Below are 15,497 nucleotides of genomic sequence, written 5' to 3' on the forward strand. Positions count from 1 at the left end.
TACTGTCAACAGTACCATTTTATACTTGCAAACATAATCTGCACTGTAGACAATTATCTATTGACTATTTCCATAATTAGGCAACTGCAACAGCAAGCAAACACTTGCCTAATTACACATTAAGCAGACACAGAGCAATATCAGCATTCATTTGGATTCACGTCTCTGGCCACAGAACAAATGTAAGTCCAATAGGAATGTCCCTTTTAGCTATAGTTTGGTCTCCACTATGTTCACGAGAGAAGTCGCTAACTTCGTCTGTCTGCCGTTTGGTGTTGGGCAGGTAGTGAGTGTACAGTGTTTTTGTTGTTGTTTTTTTAAGGGGGCTGGGTGGTGGGTTGGGATGAGATTTGCCTTTGTGAAATCAAACCTTCATGAAACATTTGTTATCATTTATTCAACTTTTGTTGTGACTCTGCTCATTCTGCTCATCTGAAAACTTTAAAAATTGTTTTCTAAAGACTGAAAACAGGATGAAGATCATAAGCTTTGTTGAGACCACTTGCAGATTACCTTATCGAGAAGTCGGATGCTGCACATATGTACAATAATAATAATCATTTTAATCTTTAATCAATTGGTGTTTTATTGTATTATTTTATGTGTGTTCATTTCCACAACACCCTAAAAACAGCTGAAAACGACGTTTACAAGAGTGGTGAGACTGAACCAAAATAGTAAAGCTGTGAGTTGTAAAATACACTGATGTTACAGATGCTAAAATGCTCAGTAGAACTGAAGAGAACTGCAGAGTCGGGTGATAATTCTCTGTGGGTTTGTCACTACAAGCGACCCTGACCACATTATACTGTACATAGTCTTTTGAGCCATTATTCATTTAGAACTATTGATAAGTGCAGCTTTAAGTTGCTGAAGCAATACTATGTGACTGAGAAATGCAAGTATTGTTGCATTACAGCTTTACAACTTTGAACCTGCCACTCTATAAAAACTGAACTCATTTTTAGGCTAATGTTAAATAAATGAAGCCATCCGTTATCAGAGAGCAATGTTTTGCCATGCAACAGTGCTTCCAAAATGGTGTCTAGTTGGAACATGCTGGAATACAACAGGGATTATGGATGTTCATTTTTGCATATTTTTAAGATGGAGCTCAAAAACTAAACTACCCTGCTTCAACTCATCCTTCAGAAGACAGAATTTGATCTTACTCTCAGGAGCCCTGTTCCCCTAAAAAAATCACAAACAGCACTGTGTGGTATATCAGGGATGTCAGACTCTTAACTTGTACTGTTTATTCAACATAACCGGGGATGTTTCCACGTAATTCCCCTTGAAATGCAGCACAATTAGAAAAAAAAAAGAGTTTAATATGGACAAATGGAGCAGTGATAGAAAATAAGTTAAATGTGTATTGTTCCTGGGGCTATTTTTATAGTAGCCATGCTCCTCAGATAGATGCTTGCTGGTAAGAAAATATAATTCTCTCTCTCTTTCTTTCATTCTTTCTTTCTTTCTTTCTTTCTTTCTTTCTTTCTTTCTTTCTTTCTTTCTTTCTTTCTTTCTTTCTTTCTCTCACCCATGCATTTGCTTTAAGCTATGTTTCTGAGGATGAGGAGGAATATCTAGTGTTTCCATGGTTACGGCGAATAAGAGCAGCACATCGGACCCAGCTATTTAGGGCACTGTTTAAATCCCATCGTCTACTCTGCAGGCCAGCTTTTGGGTAATAGGTTCATCATATTCAGCCTGGGAGGTGCTGCCTCCGGGGAGGAGTCGGTGACTTGCTGTGATAAGAATATGCTAAAGGAAGCAGAGATGATGATATCGGGGAGGAAGTGGGGACAGGGGGAGGCAAATGGGTGGGATGAGAGCGCTGTAGTGGAGAGAAGAGCAGGATGATGGATGGATGGAGAGTATGTGAGAGGCAGAGAGTTTTTTTGATGAATTTAAGTACATGTGAGAACTAAAATCAAGACATTTTGAGTACTGTCTCTCTCCTGCTCCATCTCTGGTCAGGATTAAATGAATTATAGAGTACGGTCACAGAAGGACAGAGTGGCAGCTAAACTTGGATATTTCATTTATTGTCTTTCACTATCAGCTGCATCTGTGTTTTCCTTCTTGAGTCTTTCTTCCTCGATCTGCCTCTCAAACATCTACTTCTGTTCACACACATTAGCACAAGTAGGTTGGGTAGTTTCTCTGCCAATTTCACACTTGTTTGACACAGGAGGCATCATGATTGTCTGTCAATCAGATATTACCATTCATGGACATTCAATTTACATTTTGGGTGATTTCTATGGTAAATAAACAGGATTTGGCATCAATTAATATTCCTCTGTCTCAGGGTTATTAAATAGGTCTGTTTTGGGCGTTCAGTGTTTATGAACTGTAAACAGAATCTCATTATTCAAAGCTCGGGTCCTTGGATGTCTGAGCGCCTGTTCTCATTACAGCAGGAGCTGATGAGAGCAGAAATAAGTGAACCGCAGCCACAGACAGGACGCATTCATCACCGGGTCTTTGCGGTGGAGGAGAGGAACAGGGGAGTCAAAATAGAAAACTAGAAAAAACCCACCACTGTTGAGATGAAGATGGGGATAAGATGAGGATCTTCTACGGAAATTAGGAGCCTGGGCTAGTAGTGTATGACACAAACACTGCAGCAAAAAAAAAAACTTGACTATGTCCACTACCATCTGTGTGTGTGTGTGTTGTGTGTGTGAGGTTGTGATAGACTGTCATGTTTTTTTTCCGACCAGCGATGCAATATAGCACTCTACCACCTCTCATGCATTTTGCATTACCACAGTGGGGGAAAGGAAGAGAGAGGGGACGAGGGAAGGAGGGCAAGAGCAGCAAGAGGCAGGGGGGGGAGGCTTGGGAGACAAATAATAGAACAGGCGTGGAACAGCCCCGTAAAGCCTTTCCGTTAGTCAACAGCCCCAGAGATGACATAGGATGAACAGACCTTTATTACATAACTCGTATGTCAAATGTTGCAGAAAAGGTTTGAAATGAGCCGTCATCAAAGCCCCCTTGAAGCCACGGGCCTGTGTTTTCCCACAGATTTTAATGTCTGTCACTCCTCTTGACTATTTAAATGATAACCTGTGATTACCTTGACAGTCTAAAAGGGTTTGCTCTGCTGATGCCGTGCCAGACAGCCTCTGTTGCCATGGTTACAGCCTCGGGAAAAGTTTTAAAATTGTAGTGGAGGCTGTGATTGAGCGTGTTATGTGTGTGCTTCCAGGCACGGCCATATTTGTATGTATCTGCATCAAAACTCTCAATGGGAACACAAACATGGATCCAGACGTTTTGATGCAGACGTCATGGAAGTCTACTGGTTATGTAACTCAACGTTGCACCATGCATACTTAAAAAGTAAGGTGCAGTCTTAATGAAACGCCTTCATGAGATTTAATACTGGGCAGGTTTAAAACAGATTAACCTGGGCAAGTGTCTACAAAACGAGTTTGAGAGGCTGAGACGGTTAATGTTGAGGATGTTGGCCCAAAGGAACGGTGAAAAGCTTAAAATCCACGGCAAAACACTGCAATATGATGCAACACCCTGCACAGACAGACCCATTTTGTCTGAACAAAAAATGTAGAAGACAAGAGGATAAACAGCCAGACACTAGATCATACTGTAAGTGTGTGTGTGTGTGTGTGTGTGTGTGAATGTGTGTGTGTGTGTGTGTGCCTGTTTCAAGGCTCAATTGTGTAATCTCACAGATCTAAATGACAGAAAGCAGCATATCTCAGAACAATGTAAATATGCAGGATTATTAATATATATAAGCAATTATATTCCTTTTTTTTTTACGTTTGCTATGACAATTTTTCCAGTACTTCTAACAACTTTCCCAAACTCTTAACACAGTTAGCACAACATCTGTCTGTGTAGGCTATACAATTAACACATTTATTGTTGCTATGACACTAAATGCATACAGTTCATGCGTACATTTAAAATGCTTGAACTTCTTTTACACACAAGCTCAACCAAGACCAAAACAATGGATTGTTACTGACCAATTTACAAATGCAGTCACACTGTAAGTCAGAACAGATAACACCATGTTCTAAACCTAACTTATAGGCTAAAGTCAAAGTGCTCCTGTTCATATTGTAAATTGAAACACAAATATATCCCCTGCATTTTATTCCATTGCTACTGAAAAACAGCTGATTTAAGTTATGCCAATAGATCAATCACAGCTGATTCCCATCTAGGAAACACACTCAGGTGTTGAGGTTCTTTTGATCGCATGACCATATGGTAATACATAAAAGAGGTCCTATTTGGGCTGATCTTGTGTAGAAAACGAACTGTAGCTCCCTCCAGTTAACAAACACGGACACAAGGCGTTCTGGTCTACGGGCATTTATTAGTTGAATCATGTCATTGTCGATGCCATCAAACATGCCGTGAGAGCTAAATAAAACATAGAAATCACATAAGTTACAGAAATAAGAATATTCTCACAGAGAATAGCACATGAATAATAAACAACACAACGTTAGATTGACTGTTAATAAAACGCCACACAGTTATGCTTTTACATTGATAATTACACATTAAAAGAACTATGCATACCTCATTGGCCGCGTTAACTCCAGGGGAGGGAAAAACAGGTTACAAGGCAACACGAACAATATAGATGAACACAAAGAAAGTAAGAAAAATGCAAGAGAGAGGAAGACGAGTACCAGGACAATTCTGTCTCTGTCTTCTTTTTTTTATACAGTAAACTGTACATTCTATAAAGCTACTCTGAGATGGGTCATTCATTTTTTATATTGAATTTCTGCAGCAAAAGAAACAAAATGCATGCATTTACTAAACCCACCAAAACAAAAATGTAGAGAGGCTTGAAGAGAAACTGCAGTGTAAAACACAATCTATGATCAATACTATATACTATTGTCTATTGTATAAGGGCAGACCTGACACATGTAAAATAATGCAGTTTCTGTAATTCCATCTTAGTATTTAGTGTTTTGTATGACATTGTGCTATGATTGACTAAATGTTCCTGTTGGGAGAGAACATGTGTTAGTGTTTTGGAAGAAATTAGATTTTGAGACATGTTCACATTGTTTTGGTAGACATGCTGGATTGTGTTAGTGTATTATTGCAGTTCGAAAATTAGTGTTGGAATGTAGTTTACAATGTGTGATTTTGAGCATGAAATTAACTGCCAATTGTGTGTTGTAGGTGTGTTGGTGCGTTAAGAGTTTAGGAAAGTTGTTAAAAGTATTGAAAACATTGTCATAGCGATCAAAATTTTTAAGTACAGTACAATGTCCTAACCTCGCAGAAACAAAACGCATGCTCAGCGATTTGAAGCAGGTGTTGTAAATAAAACAGACAGAACTGTGTGCAAAAGATTGCAGAACACAGATGATACAAAAAAAAGTGATATTTTGTCATCCCATCAGTGACAAGATCTGACAGGCATCGTATCCTCTTCCTGGCTTGCAAAATAATCCATTTCTGGCACTAATGTCACTCTTTTTCTTGTTTTTCTGGACAAAGATAATGCTAATCTCTGCAGGCTGCTGTTCTGACCCAGATTCTTACATCTTTATCTAATGCTGGTAATTTAAGAACTGAGCTTACAGCACCTTTTGCTCACGAGAAGGATATTTTCCTCAACAGGACCATCTGAGTATTAGAGAAGAAACGTTTTTGGACTGTTTTAATGAATCATGTAACCTGATAAATGAACCAAAAAGGCAACAAGATGGCACAGGCAACTGATAAGCAGTTATGATGTTTATTACATTCACGTATTATTCACATAATCACAATCTTTTAATTTTATTTGATGCATGCATAGGGTTATCAGAAAATAAATAAATAAATAGAGATAGGCCTACAAATTTTACATCTTTTTTTCATTTGGTTTGTCAAAAAATAAACATAATTACAATTTTACAAAATGTTCTCCGCGGATTACTTAAAACGATTTATGTTGTTTTTGTTATGTTTTTGTTTTTGCCTTGATATTGTTTGATACATATGGCACTTGTGGAATGCCTCATTACACTAAACATTAGAGAATTATAATATTTGTGTGTGTGTGTGTGTGTGTCCATGTGTTTGTGTGTGTGTGTTTGTGTGTCCGTGTGTTTGTGTGTGTGTGTTTTTGTAAAATAACCCTGAGGTGCAGCTGCAGCTTTTATGGGGAAGACGTGCTGTTGCTATGGCAAACAACAGTGCGTCTGTCAGATGAAACACCACCGGGTACGTTTGTGTTTGTGTGTGTGTGTGTGTGTCTGTGTGTGTGTCACTGCCTTATCTAACACGAAGACTTTAAGAAAACATTTTTTTAATGCACACAAAAGTTATTTATTTTTGTTTTTTTGTTTTATGCATTTTCTCTCTCTTTGTTTTCTCACATACACACGTAATGCTGGTGTTTGATATCCACTTAATGAATCTCATTCGTGACTAATGTAATTAACTAAAGCCATTGCTGTCTCTAGCTCTCACTTTAGGTAGTAGTGAGCTAGAGTGAATAATGTGTGCACATCCAGGCTCTGTAATTGGGTTCATGCACGTCCAATTTCAGCTCAAGGATCTCATGGAGAATAACAGCATAGGAGTTTGGCCATGTGCACATACTCACTCTTCTTTCTCTCCCTCCGTCTAGGTTGACAAGCAGATATGCTTAAAGAGGATGAAACAGGTAGAGAAAGCACACACATCAAAAGTCAAAGGTCATTAATGCGCTGACATATGCTTTGCAAGCTGAGTAACTTTGTATTGTTTTGTTCAGCCACATCTTGTAAATTCTGAAAATATTCCTCTAATAGAACCTTAATATCTCAATACAGACATGTGCCCCACAGTGGGTTTATTAGCGCTGCAACAATTAGTTGATAAATTAAGTAGTCGATCACAAGAAAATGAATCGGCAAGTATTTTGATAATCGATTGATCGTTTCAGTCATTCCAAACATTTACTGGATCCAACATCTCCAATGTGAGGTTTTGCTGCTTTTCTTTGTCACATATAATGTAAATGGAATTTATTTGGGGTTTGGACTGTTGGTTGGACAAAACAAAACATTGAAAGACCTATTAAAATAATGCAAAATATGCATTTTTCACTACTTTTTGACATTTCATAGATTAAATGATAAATCAAGAAAATAATCCACAGATTAATTGATATTGAAAATGATTGTTAGTTGCAGCCCTATGGTTCATACATGCAGGCTATATCATATTAGAATCAGAATTATATTTATTGGCCAAGTATGTGTACACATACAAGGCATTTTAATTGCTTTCAATGAATTTACTACACAGTACCAAGAACAATTTACAGGAAGATAGAAAATACAGCTAGAGGCAAGGACAACAAAGCTGAACAAAGATAGGTACAAATAAACATAGAACTATTATATGCTTACAAGTAGTTCATACAAAATATCTGTAAATGTATAGGCTATATAAAAAGCAACAATGACAAACAATATACAATGTCTCTATACAAGTAAAGTGTAAACAAATACAAACAGTGCAAAGGAATATATATTTAAATATATCACATCAATGTATGTTCTATTGAATTTCTTAAGGATTTTGTGATTTATTTTAACTCATAGTGGTTACAATATACTTGAATGTCCTGCTGCAATGTGTGTAGGCTATACTATTTCAAAAGGTAATCAATAAGTATGTGTGTGTATTATTTTTTACATTTTGCACCCTTTATAGTGCTTTGCATGTAGTGTTTTATTAATGTAATAATCAAACTGAGAGAAAAGGGGTTAGTTTAGTCTCTCTGCTCCTGTGCGCGTCCCCGTGAGTGTTGCTGGCGGGGTCTTGCGGTCCCTCCCTCCCCATGCTCGCCCCCCGAGGCGCGTGTCCGCCGCGGCCCAATGTGTCCGCCAGGGGGCAGCTGTGTCTCGGTCTGAGGCTGCGCCGCTCCCGCTGCATCACAGAGAGGAAAATACCACCAGATGGCGGTTTAGGATTGCTGCTCTTCTCTCAAGGCGCGGTTCCGCTCGCACGGCCAATTTTCAATATTAAAATACGCACAATATTAAAACGGTAATCGATTTATTATTTTGGAAGGTGACAATCGATTCGGTGATGTTCGTTAAAGGTGAGTGTCTTGTGTTTTTGTCGTGTTTTGTGCAGTGGGAAGGGAGACGGAGAACAGATTAAAGATGGTGGACACAGACAGGGGAGACTGGTTGGTTGGGGGATGGGCGTTAGCGGCTAACGAAGGCGAATGTGCTTTCTCTCTCTTCCTCAGTTACATTATAGCCTAGCAGAGCCATTAGCTTGCGAGCTAGCGCCACATTTTCGGCAATACAACTTGCTAGAGGGACAAGTGGTTGTCTCAGCTCTGGCCTGTTTTAGCCAACCAATTTCCATCCGGCTCTTGAGTTTGGCTTGTCAACAAATAAAGAGCCATGCGGTGTGACGCGATTTCTTGCTCTTTGCAAAGCAGGAATCAGAGCATCTCCTTCTCTCGTTTGCACAGCCGTATTATGATCGTAGGTTACAGTATTGCCCTCCTGCCGTGCGATGCTTTCTTTGCTTATTATCGTCATCAGCGCCAATACCACGTTGTTGGTGACTTTGTTGTTATTAACCCCGGGTAGTTTAGCTTTTCTGCACACTCCGAAATATACAGTGTGACATATGAGATATGTTCCTCCGTAGCTACTTTTCTCGTGTCAACATCAGCATCCCAGCTCCTTCTTGCCTTCAAGTTTTCAGAGTAGTGGTGACTTTTCACACGGCTAAAGAACGTGTTGCTTTTTAATAAATGACATCAGATGGATGCTTTTCAATATGTTTGCAAGTATGGACTCCGTGCACGTTAAACAACATTATTATGGCGCTTCTTTCCCATTCCCGCCCCCTTCTGTGCGGGAAGCAGGCAACACTGAGCGGGGAAACATGAGTCACATTAGGGGGGATGGGCTCCACCAGATAGCCCTATACACGTCTAAATCTGGCCGTCCCTCCCCTCTCAAACTGACCTATGTACAGCTCAACCCTGCAAACTAGTTAGGGACAGTTCATAGTGGGTCACGGAGTGCTTCCTGGCAGTGTGCATGAATCGCAGATTGTTGCATAACTGCTTTGTTTACAGTCAGCCATGTGATTTTTTTTTTTTTTTTCATGCAAGCTGTCTTGGATTGCTATCTGCAGCCCGCTTGCCTGCCAACTTAGATTCAATTATTACTCCGTGTTTCCACCCCATACTGCACAGCACAAGCCACATTTCATTTATCCTGCAGAACAAGTTAAGCAATACATGTTAAACATTGTGAGAATTGCATTTTCATGTGTTGATGCAATTGATGATGGCTCTTTACAAAGGGTTCAACTCCTGGTGACATTTTTCTTTTCATAAATGAATTGCTGCTGAAAAAATATGTGAGTGTTTTTATTCTAAAAGCACATTTAAAATGTAGCTGCTTTGTAAGTGTATGGGATTTACCAAATATCCTCTCATGATATATGTAATTCTATATTATAGAAGAAGAATATATAGAAATTATTTTGCATCACCATTGAGAACATTTTAATTGATAAAATAAACATATGTTTTTAGCAGCAATTAAATCCTTGACACATTGAGTAGCTATTTTATAACATTGATGCAACAATCATATACAAATTAAATATTGCCATAAGCACTCGCACGCATAGATTTGCAACATTCCCCAAAATGGTCTTAATAATGGTCTGGGTGTTATTTTGGACTCCCATCTTAACCTACAAACAAACGAGCAAATGGCATCTGTTGTAAAGACCAGTTTTTATCAATTAAGAATAATTTCCAAACTCAAGTCTGTTCTGTCATACAATGATCTGGAAAAAGTCATCCATGCCTTCATAACCTCCCGCCTAGACTCTGTCTACCTTGGTTTCCCTCTGACACTGGTGGCACACCTTCACATGGTCCAAAATGCAGCGGCTAGGCTGCTCACGAACACACAAAAAAAAGCTTTAACACATTACACCTCTCCTAGCCTCCTTGCACTGGCTTCCAGTCCAGTTCTAGGATACAATTTAAAATACTGCTGATGGTTTTTAAAGCTCTTCACGCCCTGGCCCCCGGCTACATAGCTGGTATCATTCATCCCCATGTAGCCATCAGGTCCCTCAGATCCTCCAGTCAAGGTCTCCTCCATGTCCCACGGGTCTCGGCTTAGGCAAAAAGATGCCAGAGCTTTTTCTGTTGCTGGCCCTCAGCTGTGGAACCGACTGCCACCTGACATCAGAAATGCCCCTTCATTTACAATATTCAAAACTCACCTATTTGCATTGGTCTCCCCCCATGATTTAATTGTCTTACCCTGCTATGTCTGTAATTAAGTGTTTGTCTATTGATGTAGTCTTAGCTTAAATCACTGATCTGTCAGTGTATTTATTTTATTGTTATTCTGTGGTTTTTGCGCTATGTACAGCACTTTGGTCAGTGCAAGCTGTTTTTAATTGTGCTATAAAAATCCATTTTACTTACTTACTAATACACTCAGAGATGTTGAAGAGAAAGAGATAGCTACTCTTTGATGGTCATATTTCCCACCTCTAACATTATATTGAGTTTAGTTTTCATGAAATATCTGTTTATTTGTATAGTCTTATTCCTGGCTCCAGTCCAGTTAGAAACTGGAAGTGAATGTTATTTATTTATTTTGACTTCCTGCTACAGTCAAATGCAGTAGGGAGACTACTACTGTTTGACATGATTGTTAAAACGTGTCCTGTTTTATTGCCATTTGGTCAGTTGCACAGTATTGTTAGTCTTCCCATACAAAACATGCATTTGGGTGGCCTATCGAAAGAGGTCTGTCCCTTCTCCCCAAAATAGTTTTGTTTTATTATGTCCTCCTTTTACATTTTGCGTGGAAACGCAAGGACACAAGGCTGGGAATTTGTTAAAAACTGTGCTGGAATTGTCTCCTCGTGTAAATCTGTATAGACAAGAAAAGATGAGATGTGATAGCGGTTCTGTTTGGAACCTTTAGAGTAGACCTCCACAGGTAACTAGGTGAACTGAAAATATCTTGGTTCCTCATTTATTGCATCATCAGGATCCTCTGGTGTGATATGTTAGTCAATTGAGATCACACACACACACACACTATGACCTTTGCCCCTCTTCCACGGAATGAGTCACAGCATGTTTTGATGCCAGAGCAAAGTTGCAGATATAGTATAGATAGACATCACCATTAAGGAAAAAACTGTTTGTTTGGCTCCCAAATTGTTGGTTTAGATATATCCACGTTAACATGAATATTTGGTCTGATGCCAAACAGAAGTGCTCTGTGTTATGGCTTGTTTTGAAGAAATAACTATTTGGACAAGATACTCGCATATGGCTTCATCCCTGAAGAAGAAAACCACAGAGTTTCTAAAGATCCACACAGTTTTCATTTGATAAATATTTAGTTATACACCAGACTGTCGTTACCTTGGGGTTGGGAATAAAACCGTTTGAAGCTGGCATACAGTTGCTTTTCTTGCAGAAGTTTCTAAAGGTGGCTGATATGAAGAACATGTCATTGAACAAACCAGAAATGGTGAATCATCCCTCCTCTTTCCTCTAACCCCTTGATGCTTGGCTCTTTGCCCTGGTTCTTACCATAATTAGCCTATAAAAGAAGAGAATTATATAATGGTACTTATTCCTAGTACACATACTGTAGTTTGTTGAATTATGGGTAGTAATGGATATGTAATGTGGCTGTTTGTTTTGAGGAGAATTGGTTTCTGGCAGCTTCTGTTAAGAAAGGCAAATGGCTTGTCCTTTAGTTGCAAAGAAAATGTACTTTACAAATCCTAATGAAAGCAAGATACTGTATGTCTTTAATGATTTTAAACCTAAAGGTATTGAGAAATATTGTTTGACACTGAATCAAATTGGAAAGAGCAGACCTGGATTCTGTATTAGTATTCGTGCCATATAGGCCTAGTAGTTAAGCTGGAGGCTCTCACTGCTCAAGTGCAGTGTGCTTTTTGTTAGAGCCATATGCTCATAATGATACAGCTCAGGAGATTATGTAATGGCTTTAACATTTGTCAGAGGCAATTACAAGACCTTGATTCAAGATGTTGGCTATAGAAATAACAATGTTTCCTCTTCGTATTGTCGTAATGCTTTCTAAACTAGTTTTGTCACTCTTGGCTGAGTTAAGGCGTTCCCTGTGATGTGGTTTCCTGTTGTGTAATTAGCTGCATTGCTGGTGTCAGACCTGTTACTGTCGCTTTTTTTGTGCAGGGCAACTCAGTTGAAGTTAGGAATAAGATTGCTGTAAAGCCAAGCTGAATTTGTTAACGTTAGGCTGTTGCAATTCGGTCCAGCAGTAGGTCTGAGCATTTACATACAGTACATAAACACCATACTAGACACATTATATACAATAAAATTATTGAAACCACCAACTTAACTTTTAACACCAAGTTGCACGATTCTTTTTTGCACTTTTGAAAGCTGAACAAATTGAATTGTTGACATGGCTCTTGTTTTTTTTTTACAGTTTCGTAGTGTTAACTGTAGATGAATTGGGAACACGTACACAATATTTTTTTTCATTGCAGCCTCATTGCACAGGCATTAGAGTGTTGTCAACTATTGATTCTGACCTTTTTAAAGCCATTACACTTACACAATAAACTCAGGCACCATTAAGTTAAATATTGATTGTTTTGGAAGCAATGCCAAAGTGTAAAGAGCTGCTGGCCATGGGGTAGCGTTCATTAGCTACGACAAGTGCACATTTGGGGATATGATATGTAGCAATATTGTCACTGTAAATGCCTGGAAGTTATAGATTTTCTGCATTCAACTACGATCCCCAATACCGCCGTAACTCAAGAAGTACAACAAGGTTACAGGACCAGCTGGTGACCACAGCATGTGCACTGGCTGGGAAGTCCACGTTTATACAACACACATATCAACCTGCATCACATGGATTTCCTGCTGTACCACAAGAGCTTGTATGCTAACTGCTTATGCATGCTAGCAGTGCTTTACAGATAGTCGGGGCTTATCTTTTACCACATGGCTAAAACTACCAGTGGTAGAAATTGCCAGGCTGATTGGAAGGAAAAATTGCAAGTTGTCAGATAACCTATTAATGCAGTTTTGACATAATGATGGGCCAGATAACATGATGACAACTGCTTCATAAGGGAGGCAATATCTGTAGTAGAGGGTATTTGTTAAAGTAATGCTATTCAGCTGTCAGGTTGTGTGTGTGTGTGTGTGTGTGTGTGTGTGTGTGTGTGTGTGTGTGTGTGTGTGTGTGTGTGTGTGTGTGTGTGTGTGTGTGTGTGTGTGTGTGTGTGTGTGTGTGTGTGTGTGTGTGTGTGTGTGTGTGTGTGTGTGTGTGTGTGTGTGTGTGGAGAGATTTGTGATCTCTCCCTGGCATTTCTTCACGGCTCAGTGGTTTCTCGGCTGAGCAAGCTGCTTTTACCAGGTGTTTGCTGATGCAGCCAAACTACCAACTGGCAGTGGCTGTTAGTAGTTTTAAACAGAGTTAGGAATGGGAAACAATCCCAACGCTTTACTTTCCAACGTCAAAACACTTCTTTTTCAGCCCACTGCCTAAATAAAATAAAAAAAAATACTGATACTTTAGTGCAGTTATGAGTCTCAGCATCACAAGTTGACCCTTGGTTCCTTGTACAACTTTACTTCATGTATAATGTTGCAATCTTAAAAACTGTCGTTTTCTTGTTAGCAATGCCCCCCAAATGGGGCTGATCTAACTCCTCTGACTCCACTGACCCTGAAAATGTATGGTTAACTAGTTTTACACTGATCTCGCTAAACAGATGTGGAATGTAACATAGGTCCAACTGGAATTAAAGTAGGCTACTTTTTTGTCTACTACAAATCACTTGTCCTGTGCTGTCTTTTGAGACAAGAAAACCAAGAGGTAAAAATATATATATTATATTTTGGCACCCACTAGGTTTGCATTTATTCGGCAGAATGGACGGCATTTGTCTACGTAGATGGAGACCTTATTTCAATACAGCCTATAAATCCGTAATGTCAGTGTTCTGTCATAGGCAGACAGTCAAACACATGAGCCACAGACTTTAAACAACAACCCATGTTAGCTTACCTTCCCTTTCTTATCTAACTTGACATGAAACAATACACAAAACATGAACATGAACAAAGCCACCAATTATAAGTCAGTCCCTCCAGAAAAACGCGATTATGCGATTGCATAATTGGATGCATAATCAGCCAAAGTCCGCATATTTATGCGGGGGGGGCGCATTTTTTCAAATACAGCGCACTTTCGCCGAAATAATTGCCGATTTCCGCGCAAAATATGCGGGGCTTGTATGATTTCATAATCTCCGCATTTTTCTTGCAAAAAAGTCACATATCTTAGCAGAAAGTTGAAAAATGTTGCGTTTACTTCACACAAGAGCAGCCATTTTCCCCTGTTGCCATGGGAACGTTATGAAGTGATGTAATTACGCGACGTGAACATCATCAAAAAGCAGGGTGTTGGGGGAAATCACTTTTTTCCCCTCTTTTTCATCAAACTGCAGTTTTTGCAAGTTCCCACAATTCCATCGCATAAAATTGCATAAATATCCTGTATATTCCATCGCATTTTTTAAGAAAACATGCCGCATAATCAAGGATTTTTGCCCGCAACAATCACAAAAAAAACTCATTTTTCTGGAAGGACTGATAAGTGTACCACAAACATCAGTTTGCAGGCTGGATAGCTAATTAGCTGCTACATTAAACAACATGTACCAGCAGTGATCTCTTCTGTCCTGTTAGATGCTGGTGTGGTCCTTACACTTCAATACAACTAACAACAGCATGCTGTCTGCCCGTGACATGTAGGCTAGGGCTGCCACCTCTTAGTCGATTAGTCGACTAATCGGTCGTTTTGGTCTTAGTTGACTAAGATTTCTTTAGTCGATCAGTCATTTTTTATGCTTATTCATGCGTAATTACTCATTTCCAAGAAACTTATGAGCACATTTATGGTAAACACAAGATTTAAAGTGGTGCTTTTGCAGGATTAATTGTGGAGAAACTCAGTTTTACAGATGGTTAATTAACTACATTTATATTGTGCTTTTCTAGTCTTAACCACCTCTCAAAGCGCACAGCTCTGTCAATTAAATCAACTAATCGATTAGTCGACAAAATTGTATAAGTGTTAGTCGACTAAGAATTTCTTTAGTAGAGGACAGCCCTAATGTAGGCTACAGCTAAGTTTGTTTACTTTGTCACTCGTTCTCTTTGGTGTAACACCGGCTCTCTGGCAGCCTGCCTTTGAATAATAAAAAACTATTTACGATGCATTTAAAAAAACACGTTGACCTTATTTTTCAATACAAAAAGGGATGACTAAATGTGATTTGAGTTGGTCTTAAATCAGAGTTTAAGACGTGTATGTACTATCGTGATTTTGTGACACTGCAAACAACTGCGATGTGGAAACTTTTAACCTTCAGAGCACATATACTGAGAATGGACCTTT

The 15,497-nt window shown here is 39.1% G+C and overlaps 1 protein-coding gene across 1 annotated transcript in view; it reads left to right on the plus strand.

The window, feature by feature from the left end:
* Positions 1-7,882: 7,882 nt before the first annotated feature.
* Positions 7,883-15,497, plus strand: part of stag1a (STAG1 cohesin complex component a) — a 54,560-nt gene continuing 46,945 nt past the window's right edge. The window contains exon 1 of the mRNA XM_028565259.1: positions 7,883-8,098. The gene's annotated coding sequence lies outside the window, so the exon portion shown is untranslated. The remainder of the gene's footprint in view (positions 8,099-15,497) is intronic.

This window comes from Perca flavescens, chromosome 20 (assembly GCF_004354835.1).
Source record: "Perca flavescens isolate YP-PL-M2 chromosome 20, PFLA_1.0, whole genome shotgun sequence".
Classification (NCBI taxonomy): domain Eukaryota; kingdom Metazoa; phylum Chordata; class Actinopteri; order Perciformes; family Percidae; genus Perca; species Perca flavescens.